The sequence below is a fragment of the Rhinolophus hipposideros genome, assembly GCF_964194185.1.
Source record: "Rhinolophus hipposideros genome assembly, chromosome: 11".
Classification (NCBI taxonomy): domain Eukaryota; kingdom Metazoa; phylum Chordata; class Mammalia; order Chiroptera; family Rhinolophidae; genus Rhinolophus; species Rhinolophus hipposideros.
In genome coordinates this window covers 17,714,471-17,735,458 of record NC_138057.1, presented here as the reverse complement: position 1 = coordinate 17,735,458, position 20,988 = coordinate 17,714,471, and the positions used below count along the sequence as shown (strand labels likewise).

Below are 20,988 nucleotides of genomic sequence, written 5' to 3'. Positions count from 1 at the left end.
TTTTTTCCTTGTCTCTTTTTTCCCAGTCTCTTAGTGCCATTTGGGATTCCAATTTTTGCAGGTCTAAAACTATTTTACAGATAGCAAGTCAGTCACTGGAAGAGACATAAGCTATTTGAGGATTTTGCTGCTTTCTTCTCTATGGAGCCCAGGGGCCAGAGTCAGTATTGATACTTTGCAGTATGTTGGTCAGCTGTCCCAGCAAATCTGTTAACTGAGAGCGTGGGAGATACTAATGAGTATTTCCCAGTGAACTACCGCATATGGAAGTGCTTTGTAAAATGTCAAGGGCTCTAGGATTATGTGGTATTAGCCTGACTATTGTCAGCACTGACCCCTTCCTTCTCATTTTACACGTTAGGAAACTGAGACCCAGAAAGACAAAAAGCGATGTCCCATCTCCATCAGCATGGCAGCAAACATAGTGCTGCATAGGGCCAACTACTGACCGAGGCACTTCACCTGTGTTATTGGGGACACATGTCGTCGTCTTCACAGCCTTACGGCGTGATTACTGTCATCTCCATCTTACAGAGGAAGAGGCAGAAGCACAGCCAGCGCACGCAGCTGTTAAGAAGCTGTGATTTGAACCCTAGCAGTCTGACTCCACAGTAATCATTTTGACAACTAGGCTATCCACACACACATTTAAAAAAATAAAACTGGGTTCAGATGATGAATACAATTCTCGTTTATGTTTTGATTCTTTTTCACTTCATAACACAGTCTGATTTATTTATCAGTTAGCTTTTGAGAATGTTTTAAAAATTGAAACAATGCCATGTAAAAGGTACTGGTTACACAAAACATCAACTAAACTATTTTAAAGATAGCTTTGAGACACTCTCCTATGAGGGTGATGATGACAGAGGGGAAGAGTGGGTAGGTGGCTTGCTCCAAAAGAAGTATAAACATAACTTCTACAGCCTAGCTGAGGAGAGAAATGAAAATAAAGTCAAATCCAGTAGAAGCTGGGGAAAAGAGATGAGTTTGCAATGAGAAGGTAGGGGTTTCAGGTAATATATGGGACAGAGGGAGGTCTCCAGGAGTGGGAGAGGCTAAAGAGTTGGCAGGTGCTATTGTTAGGATGACCATCAACCCAGAAACAGTGTTGGACAAGAAATGGAAAAAACAAAAATCCCAATCTTCTTAGCTTGAAGAAGAATAGAGTCAGTGAGATACAAAGGCTTACTTTTAATAGTTTAGGGCTGAAATGTACAAAGGGATTAGATTTATGTGTTGTTCCAGGGGACAGAAGTAGGGCAAATTGATGAAGGTGGAGGGAGGAAGATTTGAAACCAAAATGGAGAACCTTCCAGTATCAGCTACAAGGGCAGTATAGTAGCAACAGTAAGAGAAAGGACTAGGTTTACAACCATGTAGCTCTTGGTCACTGTAGAAAGATGTGCAAACAGGGGCTGAATTACTGGTAATGTTGTAAAGGGGAGCAGAGCAAACTGTAGACCAATAAATATTGTTTTATGCTTTCAAGTCCTAAAAATTATACATGTATCCTATGTATACAAAACACACCAAACCGATAAATATTTGCCTTGTATAATCATTTTTTTCACTTTTTAAATGAACATATGTAATTTAGAACAACCTACAGTAATTTTTTTTTTTAATTTGGAAAAGCTTTGGAAGCTTGATTACGTTTTCTGAGATCACAACTAAAAGCCAAGATTTGAATCCGTCACTGTCTGACTTCAAGTCTAGTCTTTTTTTCAGGGAACCACAATCCTGAATATTAGGGAATTAAGGAGGGAATGGGTAGACAATACATGGAGAGAGTAGGTAGAGAATACTAAATTGTAGGAGATTAGGAGCTTCTAAAATAACAAACAGCTGATCTGAGGAGTATGACTTTCCAGTGACAAAGAGAACAAACAGTTAAGTCAGTTGGAACTAAACTGTGACAAAGCAAGGCTGTTGGAGACAAAGCAGCCAGGGTGTGGCAAGTAGCAGATGTGAAATTAAGATAGAATTCTTGCCTTTTTTTCTCTTTAATTTTAAAGCCCTTTCTCACAAATAAAAATGTCCCCAAACCAATGTTATTCTTATTGCTATCTTTTAAGCTATTTTAATTTTTAAGAAACTTCTCATCTTTTAATAATATTTATTCTTTTGAAACAAAATTTCCTCTTCTATTTTTCTTTGTGAGCTAGAGGCCATATTTGTTATGTGGGAATAGAAGTGGTCCTGGCTACTTGGGTACAGAGTGGAGTCCAGCCATGTTAGGGCCAGACTGGACTTAGCTGACTTAGAACCTGACACCATTATTTACACAAGTGTGGTCTGCCTCTAAGATAGAGTGAGGTGTTTTATGACCACAGGCTTCATGAGTTGTAGCTATAAAATAATCAGTCTTTTAAAGCAAACATACTGCAATGTCTGCATCCAAATACAAACTGTCCTTCAGAGCTGTGACCTTGGGATAACTTTCACAATAGTGGCAAAAACCATATTTAAACTCTCCACTGGAAACATCCTTCAGACCCAGTTTATTATACACATACATTATTTTAAGGTACCCTTTTTTTATTGAGGTAAAATTGGTATAGAACATTGTATGTTTCAGGTATGCAACATTATGATTTGGCATCTATATACACTACAAAGTGATCACACCAAAAACCCCATCACCAAGGGACACTTCGTTTTTAACCAAAAATATTTTATCTTGCTGGGTAACCAATTGTATTTCCCAGAGGACTGGCTATGAATGCCTCTGGCTATCAGAAAAATGAAACCCATCATTAAAAGTCAGAGAGTTTATTGGGGTGACAATTGTTAGTAAAGTTACATAAGTTTCAAGTGTACAATTCTGTGATACATCATCCATACATCACACCGTGCTTTCACCACCCACAGTCAGTTCTCCTTCCATCACCATATATTGGATCCCTTTTACCCTCATTGTCACCCCAATAAACTTTAATTAATAAAAAAAGAGATTTTCCCACACTTAAAGAGAAAAAAGAAAGGACAGAATGTTACACTAAAGAGGTTAAAAACAATGGGTGCCAACTCTGAAGACAATGCCCAAAGTAGAACTACAAAGATATTTGGAATATTGGCAGTATCCTTAGCATAAGAGAATGGACTTCCAAGATGTTATTTTCAAGGATACATTTAAATGTCTAATTGTGAAAACATTTATAAGATGAAAAATAACCAAATCCACTTCATATCTCAACTTCCTTAGGATACTTTTCATGTTACCACTTCATTTTTAACTTATGGTCACACCCTACTGTCAAGCCTCACACTGAGCACATGATCAATAGCTCGAAAGCAGCCACACCCAGAGGTAAGAAAAACCTACGGTAAACACTGTTTGTGAAGGTATGCAAAAGTACCTTATATACTTTAGTATGTAGTACATAAAAGTACCTTTTATACTATTGGAGGAAGTATAAAGTGGAAAAACTTTGGGAGGATAAGTTAATGTCAAAAAAAAATTAAAATGCAGTTACTATTTTATTCAGCAATTACAATTTGAGCTCTTTGTTCTAGAGATATATTTGCAAATATACAAAAACATATATGCAAATTATGTTCATTGCAGTATTGTTTGTGATAAGGAAATACTAAAAAAAAAAAAACCCAAAGCCCGTGTCCGTTAATAGGGAAACTGATCAATAAATTATGGTATATCTGAAGAATAAAATAATATACAATAATTGAAAGAATAATAATTGAAAGAATAAAATGGTTTATATGCACAGATCTGCAAAACATATTGTTAACTAAAAAAGCCAAATAAAAATCTTTATATTTCTCAGTTTAGGAAAAACTATATACAAGTATGTGCATATTTATGGTAAATATCTGGAAGGGGGCAGAAGAAAATGTGATGGCAGTTACATTTGGAGAATAAAATAAGAGGTCTATTATAGGTGAGAACTCTTTATTGTATACTTTCTTATATATTTAAATGTTTTGTCATGAGTATGTATTCTTTTCAAAATAATACACAATTTTAAAAGATAAAATATTCAGTAGAGGAATGTATTGACTAAGGTGTGGTTGAGGACAAAATTTGATCTTTCAAAAGTGGTGAATTAAACTTGTGATTCTTGCTGTTTGGGTATATATGGGGGTGGGGATGTAAGGAGTGAGTTACTGGGGATTAGTGAGTGCTGGGGATTAGTGAAAACAGTGATCAGGTCAGAATGAGTCATTGCTTTTTATTTGAAGGTGAAGTATTAAGCCTAGAAGAAAAACATTCTGCATCAAATCTGTCTTTTACATTGTCTGAACTCTTACTTAAAAAAAAAATTGTGTAACATCTCTATGCTGTAATGAAAAATGCCAAGTTTATTTGAAATGAAATAATAAATCTTGACCAACAAACAAAACAAAACAAAACAAAACAAAAAGCCCAAGAAACCTTTATTTTTGGACACTTGACCAATTATTATTAGCCTTTGAGGCCAAATGTTTTCTTTAAAAGCAAAATAAATATGCCTGGTACATTGTCAAATAGTAATTCTTAAGAATGAGCTAGTTTCATTAAACTGCTTCTGTTTCTCACAGCTGGTAGAATAGTGAGATACTGAGCTTATAAGAGTTTTAATAAAGGAAAAAGGGATGTATTTTTTAAAGGAAAGGATGGTTTGGGTGGGTACTTTTGTGGTTTTGGAGAGGAACTTAGAGGGCATTTAGTGTTCTCCATAGGTCCATCGAGGATCTTAGGGTAGGGGAAAGGGAGGGCAAAGAAGAACGTGAGGAAAGCAGTCAGGAGGAACTCAAAGACAAACTCTGACCCCCTCATGATTTTGACAACAGTGGGTTATGAAGAGGAAGGATTGTGGATTCATTGTATGAGATGGTGAACCGTGAAAATTCTCTCTAGGGCACTTCAAACTCAGTTGGGATGACTTTCAATAGCAGAAGGCTTTTGTCTACTTCTCTAGTACTGAAATGAAGACAACTATCTTAATCCAAGGGCAATCGAATGGTGAAATAAGAGTGTTGGCTCTAGGGTCAGGGAGAACTGGATTTAAAAAGAGGGTTAAGGCATTACAACTGGTTAGCCTTGGGTGAATTATCTAATCCTTCCATGACTCAGTTTCTCCATTTTGAAAGTGCTGATCATACTACCTCATGAGATATTTGTAAGGATTAGATATGATATTTAAATTTTCTGGCTCTTGTGAATTTTATTGGCCCATATTTTTCAATAGATGAACAAACTTTTGTTTATGGAAATAAAAACGCTTTCTGTTTATGAAATACATTAGTACTTATTTCATAATGTGGAATTGTTTACTTCCAATTTACCAGTATTGTCATTTTTGTTGTTGTAATTATTATTATTCTTTATGGGGTACTTCATATGTTTTAGATCTTACTCTAGGTGTTTTATATGAAGTATTTCTAAATGTAACGACCATTTGAGATGGCTAGGTCTAACTCATTTTATAGATGAGAAAACTGAAGCTTAGAGAGGTTAAGTAAGGAGGAAGCAGGAAGGTCAAGATTTGACTTTCTTTTCCAAGTAGCTGGAAGCATAAGGCAATAGACCAGGCTCCAGGGTGATAGGGAGGGGCATTTAGCTTGACATATAGGCTGCAGAGCATGAACCCAGGGGAGCCCCACAGACTCCAGAGGTGAACTATGTTTGAGGGCTGGGAATACTGAATGGTCTGCTCATCATGAGACAGGAGCTGGAGAGAGGCAGATATATGACTATTGGATTGAGTCAAGAGACACCATGGAAGGGAGGAGAGGAGCCTGAGAGATTTCTGGAACTTCTTAGAGTTATAGCAGCTTCACATATGGGGAAGCAGGCTGGGAGCTCTTCAGCATGGTGAGTGTGGCTGGTATAACACTTTCACTATTCTTTTTTTCTTACTCTTCATTATTCTTTTCATTATTATTTTACCTATGTTAGATGTTGAACATTTCTTGTTGCTTAGTAAGGCTAACATGAAACACTAAGATTTCATTTGTAGATATAATTCCTAGAGAATTTTGATAAGATTTCCAAAGAGTGTTCCATGGATTTTCCATCATGTTCCTTGCCCTCACTACTTTGCCATCTGATTTGAAACTACTACACATCTTGGAGTTTCAAGAGAGAAGTTGCACTCGGGATACATGGAAAAGACAACAACCTTTAGGTGACAAATGGCTTGCTTCCCTGTCTAGTTTCCAGCTCAGAGAAGCAAATATATCCCAATTTTCACAAGTATTGTATTTGGAGCTGAGTTGACTTTAAAAGCAGATGATTTTTCTTTCATCTCTAATAAAACATGCTGCTTAAGAAATGTGTGTTTACTAGCAACAAATTCCACCAATGGGTGTGGCGAAGAGTTTAGCATTTGTGGACTGTGCAGCTTATGCTATTGTCTACAGCATTTCCTCTCTTGTCTCAGAGGTTCATGCTTTCTCAGGCAGGGGCAGTATCAGATCCAGAGAGATGTCTGGCTTTTCTTACTCCAAGGATGAGGGGGTGGGAGCGATGGGGTGCTGGTGGTGATGGTGGAGCTTTCAAGCAGGGATTCCATTGTGGGAAAAGTCTGTCTTTAGAAAAAGAAGGAAACTGGGACAACCAGTCTCATTAGTTAAATGATTTTCTTGTTAAGAGAAGGTGAGGAAAAGATGAAGAGCATTTGGGGAAAGAAACCGTGAGGCTACAAGGGAAGAAGAAAAATGAGTTAAGCATTGTAGAAGACTTATGAGGCAGGTGAAGTATAAAAGCAGATAATTTGCTTTTTCAATTTGGCGTGGAGACAGTAAGATAATCTCTTCTTGTTAAATCAGTAAACCCCTAGTGTCTGTTATCCTCTGGGAGCACCAATGATTATATTTTGCCCCTAAATAAAGATAGCCAACTTATGTAACTTATCCCATCTTGTGGTGAGAGGCCTAAAAATTATACTAGCCAGAATGAGTACTTGTAGTGTATGCATAAGAGGTGGTGCCCTCAAATAAGGTTAAGGCCTGTTCTGGCCACTTTTTTCTTATGGGCATATTTCTCTAAAAATGTTGTATGGTATCATACCAGTTCACCAGATTTTTCTTAACGAAACTGTAGGCCATCTGTGAGGAAAAACTCAACCTAAACAATAGAAAAAAGATTTATCTGCACCTTTAATTTACATGTACCAAACTCCACACACCACAGAGTGGTTTAGAAACGAACAGAAGCTAGTACTAACCTAAGCTTGTCGTCTATCTCAGTCCATTAGGGTTATGATAAATGTGATTTGGGGAATGCTGGGTCTGGGTTGTTCTGTCCCTGCCTTTGTTTCTTTCCGTCATCTGGGCTTTGAGTCGACTGCAGATTTGTGTCAGTGTCAGACTGCTGGGTCCCATCCTACACTGTCCAGGGTTCATGGGTCACTTTCTTGAATAAAAGCTGCATTTTCCATTTAAGAGAATTCTGTCTCTTTTGGTAATTGTTCAGAATGTAGCTTTTAAATACAGACTCTTTAACTGTATTTATATGTATTGTGCAGGCTATTTCTTTCCTTAGCTTTGAATTCTCCAGATACTTGATATTTGATATGTTGGAAGTGTGATTTCTCTGTTAGTTGAGGGTGATTTGCAAATTGTCCTTTTTTAAAATTTTATTTATTTATTTATTTATTTATTTATTTATTTATTTATTTATTTATTACTGGGGAGTATTGGGTAACACTGTGTTTCTCCAGGGCCCATCAGCTCCAAGTTGTTGTCCTTCAATCTAGTTGTGGAGGGCACAGCTCAGCTCCGAGTGCAGTGGCCATTTTCAATCTTTAGTTGCAGGGGGCGCAGCCCACCATCCCATGGATGGAGAATTGAACCGGCAACCTTGTTGTTAAGAGCTTGCAGTCTACCCAACTGAGCCTCCAGCCGCCCCTCCGGAAGCTCAGTGGCAGCTTGTTATCTTCACTCTGGTTGTGGCGGTCGCATCTCCCTGGTCCATGTGGGAATCAAACCGGTTCAGAGCTTGTGCTCTAACCAATTGGACCATCTGGCCGCCCGCAAACAGTCTTGACCAGTGTCCCTTCACAAGTTGCTTATGACTGAGGATGTGGTGGGGAGGGCCTTAGAGACAGTGGCTTTTGATGGAAGATAACAGTTTCCTTTTTCAAAAAAAAATTATTTCAGTTACAGTTGACATTCAATATTATTTTATATTAGTTTCAGGTCTGAAGCATAGCGGTTAGACATTTATATAATTTATTCAGTGATCCCCCAATTAGTCTGGACCCACCTGCCACTATACATAGTTGTTGCATTATTACTGACTATATTCTCTATGCTTTACTTTACATCCCTGTGACTATTTTGTAACTACCAATTTGTTTTTTTTTAGTCCCTTCACCTTTTTCACCCAGCTCCCCAACTCCCTTCCCCTTTAATAACCATCAGTTTGTTCTTTGCATCTGTAAGTCTGTTTCTGTTTTGTTTGTTCATTTATTTTGTTCTTTAGATTTCACATATAAGTAAGATCATATGGTATTGGTCTTTCTTTCTCTTTTTCACTTAGCCTAATACCCTCTAAGTCCATTCACGTTGTTGCAAATGGCAAGATTTCATTCTTTTTTATGGCTGAGCAATATTCCATTGTATATATGTACCACATCTTCTTTGTCCATTCATCTATTGATGGGCATTTTGGTGGCTTCCATGTGTCAGCTATTGTGAATAATGAGGAAATGAACATAGGGGTGCATATGTCTATTTAAATTAGTGTTTTGGGTTTCTTCAGAAGAATACCTAGAAGAGGAATTGGTGGGTCATAGCATAGTTCTATTTTTAAGTTTTTGAGGAAACTCCAAACTGAGAAAACAGTTTCTTACTGGGAGTCACCCGATCTTTAAATCCCTTTAGTCTTTGGTGAGTCCCATATTGCTCACTCATACTGAATATTGTCCTCTTGCTATTTTGTTAGTATTTTGCTTTTTTTTTTAAAAAAAAAACATATAAATGTGTAATCTCCTCTCTTTCTTACACACACACATTCACCCCACACACATACATACACACACAATGATGAATCATAAACATAACAAGTAAAATTCTGAATTTTAACTCAGAAAAATCCACATGATAAGAAGCTAGTATGATACTTCTAAAAGTGGAAATTCACACACACAAAAATAGATTCTTGAGCACTTACTAAATTCCAGGGACATTGTATCAGCATCTTCTTATTTAATTTCTTAACAGTTGTGAAAGATCGATAGGGCTTATCTTCCAGATGAGGTAACTGAGGTTCTGAAATGTGAAGTAATTGTCAAGGCCACTGTGAGAGGCAGGGCGAGCCCAGGGGCCTGCTGTCTCTGACACCTAAGATGCCATACTTCACTTGAGCTAATGTGCAGCTGCTTATCGCATTTCATTCATAATCCTGCTTTCATCACAGGAAAAACAATAACGATCATACAATATAACTACCTGCTGTGGCCTCTGACCAAGGCCATTTGATTCAGAGTCAAAACCTCATGTTTGTGTAGTGCATTTACTTTGTCAAAATCTCATAAGGAAAGCTTTCATATCTGAGGAAAACCAGACCGATCTCTCTCTATTTAACATAGTGACATATCAAATTTTTAATTGCATATATCTTAGTCACTCTCGATGCCTATCATTGTCTATGTTTTAGAAAGAGGAGAACTTAAAAATGCTTAGGTATCCCTTTCAAAGGCAACAGTTTCTTACTGAGAGAGTGGAGATGAGACTGCATGTCCCTAACAGAGAGTTCATTGTTCTTTATAACACACCACACCATCTGATATCTAATTTGTCTAAAGACATGGGTTCCTCCTCTATTAATAGACCTTCTATTAATAATGTTCAGTGACTTAATATGCCAAGATCTTACTGTTGTTTTGAAAAGGTTTTCAAAGTTATGTCTAAAAAGTCTTTGGACTTTCTTAAACATGTTATATGATTAGCAACTGAAACTATGACAGGAAGGAAGGAAATAAACATTCATTGAGAATCTAGTATTTGCCAAACTTATCAGTAGGCACTTCACATACAATAACTTTGTGAAGCTTATATTAACTCCACTTTACAAGGGATAAAAGGTCAGCAAAATTAGTAATTTCCCCCAAATTGTACAAATAGGAGGGTTTAAATCTAGTTTGTCCAACGCCAAAGGCTTTATACTTTTAATTACCTTGTTGCCATCTAGTTTGAAAATCAAATATATAGCATCTAATGTCTGGACCACCTCAACAAGAAAATTGGGCACTCTCTCACTGAAGCAATTCACGCTAAAAATAAACACCCCTCTTCCTCCCATGAGCCTCCCATGGTTTGAAATAGAAATACTGGAGCTCTGCTAAGCCTAAGAATGCTGCCTACAGTAATCTGAAATCAGAGGATATCATTCAGATCATGTGTCTCCTTTTCTGAGACTGTCTCTCTGATTTCATGTAAAATTTTAAAGTTTTTTTATGATGAAAAATTTTAAGCATACACTGAAGTAGAAAAAATAGTATAATGAAAAACTGGGTACCTATACCTGGCTTCAATAATTTTTGCCCTAATTTTATGCTCTGTGTAATACTGACATAAATTTTGGTGTGTCTGTATATCTTGGTGAGTAGATAATGGACCGTATGCTTTTATCTTTTAGGCCCTAGTTCATACCCCAGTACAGGATGGATATTTTTTCTTCCAGTACAAAGTCTTAATGGGTTATCTGCAGTGGTATTTTAAAAAGCAGAATATAAAAGATAAAATAAACCATCTACCAAAATAAGGTACAGTAGGGATATAAATATTTCACCTTGGACATAAAGCAATATCAGAAGTGTGTGAAGACTATGAAGATTGGACATATGAAAACAAAAGATCATTTGTAGCCATTCTGTTCCCATGAATGCAGGTGAATTGGTTCCATTCAAGGTTGGGAAGGACAGTAAAAGGGCACAGTCTTCAGGATAAGGCCACTGGATTGATTACCTGAGAGACACAGCTGTCCTTTGCTACATGGAATGTCTGCTTTAGGTATCGTAGCTCATTTGCACTGAGAGAAATGGGGACTCAAGGAAAGACATTTGTTATACTGTCGTTTTTCAATTATCTACACAAATGCTTAGGAATAGAGATATGGATTACAAAAGATGGAAGATAAAAAGCATTTGTGTTTGACTTTGGAATGCATTGCTGTACTTAACATATGTCTAGGAGGTGTATCTATTCTAGCAATTCCCTTTAAGGTACATAAGAAGGCCATTCTGTCACAACCAGGCCCTGTTGGAGCTGTTTTGTTGATCTTCAGCCACATACGTTTCTCTCTCTTAGCCTCTGTCTCTGGTGGCACCTTAATGGCAGGGTTTCCAAAGGTCCTGGTCCTTACATACTATAAACACACGTAAAATATTGACAGCTACAACTAAGCAGATGAGATTCTAAGCGTTAAGTTGGAATTTTCCAAAACGATTCAGTTAACAGACTTGAAAGCATTTTTCTGTCCTCAGCTGTAATTACTGAAGATGTTAGACACCATAGCCATTCTGGCCCATTTTTTTTTGTCTGTGGGGGTTCCAGCTCTATCAACAGCTCCTCTCCAGCTCTGCTTTTCCCATGATAGTAAGTCTATGCCCCCCTGCCCTCTGTCTGATGGTCCCTCCCACCCTGGTACTAGGAAGGTTGTTTTCCTTTTTTTACCTGATACTGTCTTCACAATAAATTATGGGAAGTGAAAATAAGATTTTCTTTAATATCATAACCTAGTACACTGCACAGGTGTCTACATTTATGCGTCCCAAACAGGAAAGACAACAGCTTGTCTTCACCTGCCCATGAATTCAGAATCTGGCCTCAAACCAATCAGTCCTTACTTCACTTGTGTAGACCTGGCTCTTATCTGAGGACTCAATCTATTAAAAAAGCAAAGGACTCAATCTATTAAAAAAGCAAAGCACAGGACTTATAGATATAGTGATTTCCCCATCCTGAATCACCCGGCATTGTTTGTATTTCAATGCTTCAGTTTCTTTGCCACATAAGTGCATGTGATTTCCTGGATCATTTGTTCCTCTTTTAGTTTAAACAGTGCAGGCACCATACTTACAGGTTGATACAAAATAATACAAAATACTTTGCCTTTGCACTGAAGAGAATTGGCTCTGTGAGGTGAAATCACAAATATAATGAAAATAACAATCAATGACCAGTATTTATTGTGTGTTTACTCTCTACCAGCACTGTATTGAGTGCTTTACTTACATTACCTCATTTTGTCCTCACAGTATCCCTATTAGATGAATTCTGTTGTAATCCTCATTTTACAGATGAGAGCATTGAGGCTTAATGGGGATGAGGTCACCTGCCTCATGGTGGAGTGAACGCAGAGCCGGGATTTGAGTACAGGCGGAATGACACCAGAACCCAAGCGCCTCCACACATAGAGAATAACTGCTGAATGTAGCTCCATGGCGAAATGTTCTTGAGTGTGTGAGAGTGAAGCTGTAGTGCTAAGGTAGGGACAGACATAAACAAGGATGTTTGGGGTTAATCAGGATGGGCTCACTGGGCAAGATCAGTTTGAAGGAGGCAAAGGAGATGGGAAAATAGTGGTAGACAGGAGAAGAAGGTTGGTTAGTAGGGAAGGTACATAAAGGTAGTGAAGGGGACTGAAGGTCCAGGGAAGAAGGTGGGGAGAAGAGATGACAATGGAAACATCTCTAGGCTATGAGTCCCTTTAAGAGAAATGGTGGTCCATTGCTTTGCTTTTGGTTGAAAATGCTGTCTTATAGACTAACGGGAATCTATATAATATCCTGTTTTTAGAGGCTTCCATCCCCCTGAAAAGTTAGAATTGGGTTCTAACTTCCTTTCCTGATGTAACGATCTGAGAAGATTTCTTCCTGCTGTACTTCTAAACACCCAAGACTCATTGAAGGAAGTGAAGTGCTTTTGATTTTGATGACTAATATTAATTATCGTATTTTACTAACAATAAATTCTTTTTTTCAAAATCTTGTTTGAAAGCACATTAGGTAAGTATATAAAGATAGTAACCTTGAAAGTATGAAGGTGTCCTCTATCGTTAGTCCTGTGATATTTTATGATTTAACATATACTTGACATATTCGATAAAAGGGTTTATCTGTTATGGTTTTATGGGAGTAGATAACGTATCTCTTTTTTCTTTTTCTTTTTTTAAATTAGGGTAACAATTGTTAATAATGTCACATAGATTTCAGGTGTACAATTCTGTAATACATCATCTATATCTCACATTGTGTGTTAGCCACCCAGAGTCAGTTCTCTTTCCATCATCATATATTAGACTCCATTTACCCTCTTCTGGAGCTCCCCTTCCTCCTTACCCTCTGGTAACCCCTAAACTATTGCCTATGTCTATGAGTTTTTGTTCCTTCATTTGTATGTCTTGTTCTTTTGTTGTTTTTGTTTATATACCACATATCAGTGAAATCACAGGGTTCTCTTCTTTTTCCGTCTGACTTATTTCGCTTAGCATTATAATCTCAAGATCCATCCATGTTGTCACAAATGCTACTATTTCATCTTTTCTGACCACCGAATAATATTCCATTGTTTATACATACCACAACTGCTTTATCCATTCATCTATTGAAGGACATTTTTAAGGTTCATTTTACCTTGGTGCCAGGGTACTTGCTACTAAAGTAAAATGTAAAATAAAACCATGTCTAAATAGGAAAGAATATCTTTGCACATAGGAAATGTGGCATGTAATTGCATTTAAAGTTGAGTCATATTGTGAAACATATTGCATAATATAAAAAATAGCTTATTTAAAAATCGCTTTATCAAACTCTTTAATAATACCTGTTTACCTTTAAAATCTTGGTCTATTCCACTGAGGGCAAATTATTCTGCTTTTAATTATTAAGCCTTCTGATCATATGAATTCTTTTCATGTTTTATTGTAGTCATATAAAACATTTTACTTCAAAGGAAAAATGTTATGAATTTACAGCACTTTCAGAATTTAAAAATCTGTTTCCTATTTTGTTGATTAAGACAGAGGAGCACTGATTGGAAATAAAGAACATGCTATGTTGAAAAGAAAATTGAGAATCCTGGTGGTTCTCTGCCAGATAGCACAAAAACTCAGAACACCACAGGAATTTTTCAACATTATTAGGCTCGTGACAATGTGTAGGTCGTATAAAGGACAAATGAGTGTTTTGGAGAGACCGAGAATGCCAATTTTAACAGACTGTCCAATCACTGTAGATAAATATTTGTGTTCCTGGGGATTATTTGATTTTTTATCAAGGCAAATTGAATTGGAAACATAGCAAGTATTGTCATTGGTACTTATTGTCTAATTCTTTTCCCCATAGAAGTTTCTATCCACAAAAAGAGCACTAAGTCATCCGTTAGACATACCAGGGAATGATCCTTATCATATTCAGACAAAATAAAAGCTTTGTAAGAGCTACTTCACAAGACAGCTGCATACTGTTTCCTTACAGGAACTTGTTAAACCAGTAATGATTATTAAAGCTATTGGGCCAATCGCTTACACCAGTATAACAAAAACAATTCCAAGATGTCTAGCCCATTCCACATTCCATGTGACTAACTATGGTATCCAGAATTTGGAAAATATCCAGGCAACTCACAGTAGCTTTTTTTTTGCTTTTTTTTTTTTTAATTTATTGGGGGTGAAAATACGTTATGGACACTGAAATTTAAGGGAAGTGATAAACTACGGTTTACAGAGGAGAGTATTCAAGGCATAGCCAATGTCAATGCTATAAATGGCCTCAATTGTATCTTAAAGTTGTTTAAAATTATCTAAAGCTGAAAATATTGCACATTTAGTTTCCATCTGTATTGGAGTTGGCAAATGCATGCGTCCTAATTATTGACTTGGAGATTTATTGTATCCAGTGAGACAGATATACTAGTTTTGTATAAGGCTGCAGTACAGAGGGTACTGTGAATTGGAATAGTTAGCTTTTAAAAATATGTCACATTAACCAATCTACTATGCTTACAATCATGCCATGATTGGGGTAGAAATGGAAGAAGGAAGATTTAGATTGGAAAGAAAGGGATAAGAGATAAGAAGGACAGAAGTTGAATCAGACTAAAAAGATTTTGGCAGGTTTGGAGTCAATTCTGTGGTTGGTGACTAAGGCAGGTAGGAACAGCAGTTATGATAAGAGTCAGTACTCAGGGGTGAAATTCAGGAAAAGCCAGGAAGAAGACCAGTTTATAATCTAGGTCCCTGTTTTATGTAAACAGAGTCTGGAATCCTGAACTTTGGAGCCAAGACAAAAAAACCCCAAGATAAGAGACTTGAGCATACCATGTCAGTAACCCATGCAAAAAATCTGGGTAACAGAACCAGGGACCTAGGCTGTCAGCACCAATAGGCAACTAAAGCAAATATGTCCATGTTTCCTGCTTAGAGTCCAAACTTGTGAAGACTTTGGGAAAGTCTGAGCCTAAAGGTTTCTTTTTTCATTCAATTCATATTTATTAGGCACCTATTATGCACCAGGCACTGTATGAACAGCAGAGACTATTATTGAACTAGGCACACACATTACCTCTTTTTATAAAGGAGATGTGTAGTGAACCAGTAATTAAAGAAATGAACAAATAGCTCTAGAAGGAAATAAACAGTGCAATAAGTCTGAGAATCAGAGCAAGGTGTTTTAGATAGGAGGGCAAGAGGAAACCCCACCAAAGGAATAATGTTTGAGAATGAGAGTGAAGTTTGAGAACGAGCAGACATTTGAGGAGCTGGAGGAAGAACCTAGCGAAATAGCCTTCAGGTGAAAAAGGCCTTGGCATGTTCATGGAACAAAAGGAAGTGGATTTGGAGGACTGTGAGCAAAGCAGACAGTAGTGTGACATGGGGGATAAAGAACTTGGCAAAGGCTAGATCAGACCATAGGAAGAGGAAAGCATTTGGCTAGATGAAGGGATGAGCCAAGGAGTCTAAGAACTGATTTGAGAGGATTCACTATTTTTATAATTGAAAACTGGAAAATGAGGGACTAAAAATGAGGGACTAACAATTCTGCTTAAGCAGCCCCTACGTTGTGAATTTTACTAAGGAAGTTTCCTAAAGCAGAGGTGGGAATATGAGGTGGGCCATCAGTGCCGGATCTTGGTGTTTCAGTTAGTTTCTGAAGAGCCGGGGTTGAAAATTAACTTCAGGGGAAAGCATTACAGTCCAGAAGGGTGGTGATAGTAGCCAGGGGTTTTTCTTCTTTGGATGATGAAACTGTTCTGCAAAGGACAGGATGGTGAGTCACCCAGCGTGGGCCGCTGTGAGGCAGAGCATAATGTAGGTTAGCCTGGGAGGCACATGAATAATTAGATGGGAGAAACACAGAAAGCATCATCCTTCTGCTGATTTCCTTTCTTCCACAGAGTGGGCTAAGTCACAGGTCCACTGAGGAGGTCTTTGAATTGGTTAACAACATATTATGTTGTTCCTTTGAGTATTTTAATAAATATGAAAATTTGTTGTTAATAGTAGGCCCCAAATAGTAACAATATCTTGATCCCTTTTATGGATTGAATTGTGTTTACCAAAAAGATCTGTTGAAGTCCTAATCCCCAGTATCTCAGAGTTTTGATTTCATGTGGAACTAGGATTCTTGCAGATGTCATTAGTTACATTAAAATGAGGTCATACTTAAGTAGGCTGGAACCTTCATCCAACATGACTGGTGTCCTTATAAAAAGAGCTAATTTGGACATAGAGACATGCAGAGTGAGAAGATGGCTATGTGAAGACAGAGACATGTGAGGGAAGGCCATGTGAAGATGGAGGCAGAGATTGGAGTGATGTATCTATAAGCCAAGGAATGTCAAGGACTGCTGTCCATCACTGGAAGCTGGGAGAGAAGCATGGAATAGATCCTTCCTCAGAACCCTCAGAAGGAGCCAACCCTGCCTATATCTGGATCTCAGACTTTTAGTCTCCAGAACTGTGATACAATAAATTTCTGTTGTTTTAAGCCACCCAGTTTGTGGTAGTTGTTATATCAGTCCGAGGAAACTACCATGTCCCCGAAAATACGACCTAGCTGGACAATCAGCTCTAATGTGTCTTTTGGAGCAAAAATTAATATAAGACACAGTCTTATTTTACTATAATATAAGATCCGGTCTTTAATATAACATAGTATAACATAACATAACATAACATAACATAACATAACATAACATAACATAACATAACATAACATAATACCCGGTCTTATATAAGACCGGGTCTTATATTAATTTTTGCTCCAAAAGACGCATTAGAGCTGATTGTCCGGCTAGGTCTTATTTTCGGGGAAACAAGGTAATACAATCCCTTCCCACTCCTCTGTCTTATTCCCTTCCATCATTCTCCCTCATACAGTATTATCCATTAAGACCTAATTGCTTTTCCTACCACTTGTGATCTTTCTGCCCAGAATATCCTCCTTCCTTTCTTTGTCTGCCAGGTACCTATTTCAAAATAATTTAATTTTTTTTATTTTTTATTATGAAATATTTTAAGCCTACACAGAAAACGATATAATAGACATTCATTCTCTCAACATTTAGATTATCATATGACATTTTTTGTGTGCCACATTTGCATCAAATGTAACCCCTTTACCCTAAAAGAAAGTATTACTAATAAAGCTAAGGCCGCTTTTCTTCCTACACTCTTCCACTTCCCGTTCTCCTCCACAGTGGTCATTCTTATTTACCCTTATTTATTTTTAAAGTAGCTTCAAGATCATCATCCAGGGCAACTTAATAACTCTGTCTCCTGTTCCCACAATATTTTATACACAACTTATGTTAAGCAATGATTATATTATTTTGATTGTAGTCTTTCTATAAGAAAAGAAAATGACTGGTCATTTTCAATCATTATCTGGTGCCGACACAATGTCGAGCTCTTCATGAAGCAATTTTAATTACATAATGTCTGCACAAAAACATTTAACCTTCACAAGAGCCCAGTATATAGACAGGACCAGAACTGTCCTTTATTTATTTATTTTTTTCCAGAAATGGAAGCTTCATGAATTTCACTTGTGTAATGTAGTAGATTACATTATTCGTCCACAATTCTTCCTTCCCTCATCGTTCTAGCCATGGTATCCTGTTGGTGGAGTAATTTCCCTGCTCTCCTGATGTTGGGTGCGGCCATACGATTTGTTTTGGTCAGTGAGATGTAAACAGAAGGGACAGTGTGTCAGTTGCAAGCTGAAGCTTTAAAAGGTCTTTGTTTCTGCTTTCCTCTTTAGGCCTCTGCCAGTCACCATGAAAACAGGCTCCAAGTCCTAGAATGAAGAGACACGTGAAGTGAACCTGACCCCAACCTGAAGTTTGATTGTAGTCAAGCCTAGCAGAGCTCCAGCAAACTTGCAGATTGTAAGCAAAAATAAATGCTTTCTGATGTAGGTGACTGAGATTTGGCGTGGGTGTTACACAGTATTATTCTAGTGGGAACCTCAGTAATACACCTAACTAGTTAATGATAGAGCAGACTAGGACACACATTATCTGACTAGTGATCCAGAGTCTTTCTATTAAATGGTTCTGCTGTTCATCTACACAATTCAACACATATTAATTAGGTTGGTGCAAAAGTAATTACGGTGTAAAAGGTTACAAATAATTGCAAAAACCACAATTACTTTGCACCAACCTAATACACACACACACACACACACACACACACACACACACACGTGTATATGTATATTTAAAGAAAAGGAAAAGTTGTTTTTATTCATAAGTATAGAGTTCAGGACATTATAGTTCAGGAAGTGGTGACATATTGATTTTCTTTTTCTTTAATTAAAGTTTATTGGGGTGACAATGGTTAACAAAGTTAAATAGGTTTCAAGTGTACAATTCTGTAATACATCATCTATATATCACATTCAACACATATTTTTAACATATTTACTATGAAAAACAGAGCACAAAAACAACAGACAAACTATGGTCTCTGCCTTCACAAAGAGCATATTTCTAGTGAGGGAAGCAGACAAAAAGCACAACAATAAATATGACCCATAATATAATGACAAACTCTTATAATAGCACAAAGGTCCTTCTGAGAGAGAGTAATGGACGGGGTGAAGAATAGGAGATGATAGTCTTCAGAGGAGCCAGGGAAGGATCCTTGAGGTGCTAGTGAAACTGACCACGCACATCTTTCTCTCCCTAAAATGGTCTCAGATAGTCGTTTCATTTTGTCCCTTTTCCTCTATTTATGCAGTGTCAGCCCAACTGTGTGCCTCTGCTCTGGGGAAACCAGTTAGCCTTGGTCGCATCCTGTGTGTTCAGAGAGCTATGGGGTTGTTTGGCAAGTTCTTAGAGAAAGGCTGAGAAAGCCTTCATTTTCCCTTTTCCAAAGGGAGCCAGCCATTCCATACTCTCACTAGAACAACAAACTTAATTCCTAGGCTCTGAATGAAACCTTATTCCTCTCAGGTGAGAGGTATTTTCTATATGGAAAGTCAAGAGAAAAATGTGACATTAACAATACTGTAGGGACGCGGTCAGCATTGAGCTTATAAAGGCCTTTGTGTTCTGTGTTTTGATTGGCTCTGCGAAGAGCCTGGAGCAGATCACACTCCCATCTGTATCCATATTCGTGGGGCCGAAAAGTGCTGACACAGAAGTGCAGATCAAGGCCTGTGGCTTGCCAGGGTAAACTTGTGTAATGCGCTGTACATCCCTCCTAACAACAGTGGTTCTTTTGTCACCTAAACAGAGGCTTTTAAGAACATGAGTCATTAAAAAGAGTTTTAGAAAAGTAGGCAACATTTCCCAATATTGTGGCTTTAGGCGATCCCCAAAGAGTATCAGAAGCTTTGAAAGTGAGGCGTATTCATGAATAATGAACAATAGATTCAGAATCATTACCTGAATTGATTAGGAGTAAGTAATATTTCAAAATATAATTTCTGACTGTCAAAAGAAGTCCACTATTATGGAGAATTGGATGAAGATTAACCAAAATATTTTCTTGAATGTACATAAATATATCACAAATAAGAATATTTTCAAATCTTAAATTGGCCCGGGAATCTCTAGCTTACCGATAAAAGCACAAATTCAAAGAAACTGGCTTTAAGACTTCTTTTTCTTATTTTTAATACATAAAAAAGTGGAACTGTAGGAATAAGGAGGAGAAAAAGTCCTTATACCACTCTCCAGAAAAAAATCTGGTTAACATTTTAATGCTGCTTCTGCTAATACTTTTCCTCTAAAAATATTTTTTACATAGTTGAACTCATACAATACATGTCAATTTATTTCATACATTTTCTTTCACTTTTGTTACTCTCTAGGAGAGATCAGAGGTTGGCAAACTATGGGCGGAATCTGGCACACTATCTGTTTCAGTGGAACAAAGCCATGCTCATTTGTTTACAGACTTGTCTATGGCTGCTGTCATGGTACAAGGGTGGAATCGAGCAGTTGCAACAGAGCCTACGTGGCTCACAATACCTGAAATATTTGCTCTCTGGCCCTTTACAGAAACTGTTTGTCAACCCCTTGGATAGATATTAGAGTCACATGTAAACAACATTCTAAAGCTCTTGTAAATACAAGGTCTGACAATTAAGTTCGCAAACTTGTTGCAATGATGTTGCTAACTTTTTGATATCAGAGGGATTATTCATTATGAATTTGTACCACCTGGACAAACAGTTAACCAAGTTTACTATTTGGAAGTCCTGAAAGGCTCTGTGAAAAAGTTAGATGAAAATGACTTGAACTTTTTGCCAACAATTGATGGTTCTTGCATCATGACAATGCACCAGCTCACATGGCACTGTTTGTGAGTTGTTTTTAGCCAGTCAAGAAATAACTGTATTGGAACTCCCTCCCTACTCACCTGATCTGGCCCCCAATGACTTCTTTCTTTACATGAAGATAAAGGAAATATTGAAAGGAAGACATTTTGATGACATTCAGGGCATCAAGGGTAATACGACGACAGCTCTGATAGCCATTCCAGAAAAAGAGTTCCAAAATTGCTCTGAAGGGTGGACTAGG

At 37.4% G+C, this 20,988-nt stretch overlaps 1 long non-coding RNA gene across 1 annotated transcript in view; it reads left to right on the top strand.

Moving 5' to 3' along the window:
- The window catches only part of LOC308504865, a 280,235-nt gene that overhangs the window by 109,186 nt on the left and 150,061 nt on the right, over window positions 1–20,988 (top strand). Inside the window, exon 4 of the long non-coding RNA XR_013994429.1 lies at window positions 18,216–18,342. This is a non-coding gene — a long non-coding RNA (uncharacterized lncRNA). The remainder of the gene's footprint in view (window positions 1–18,215; window positions 18,343–20,988) is intronic.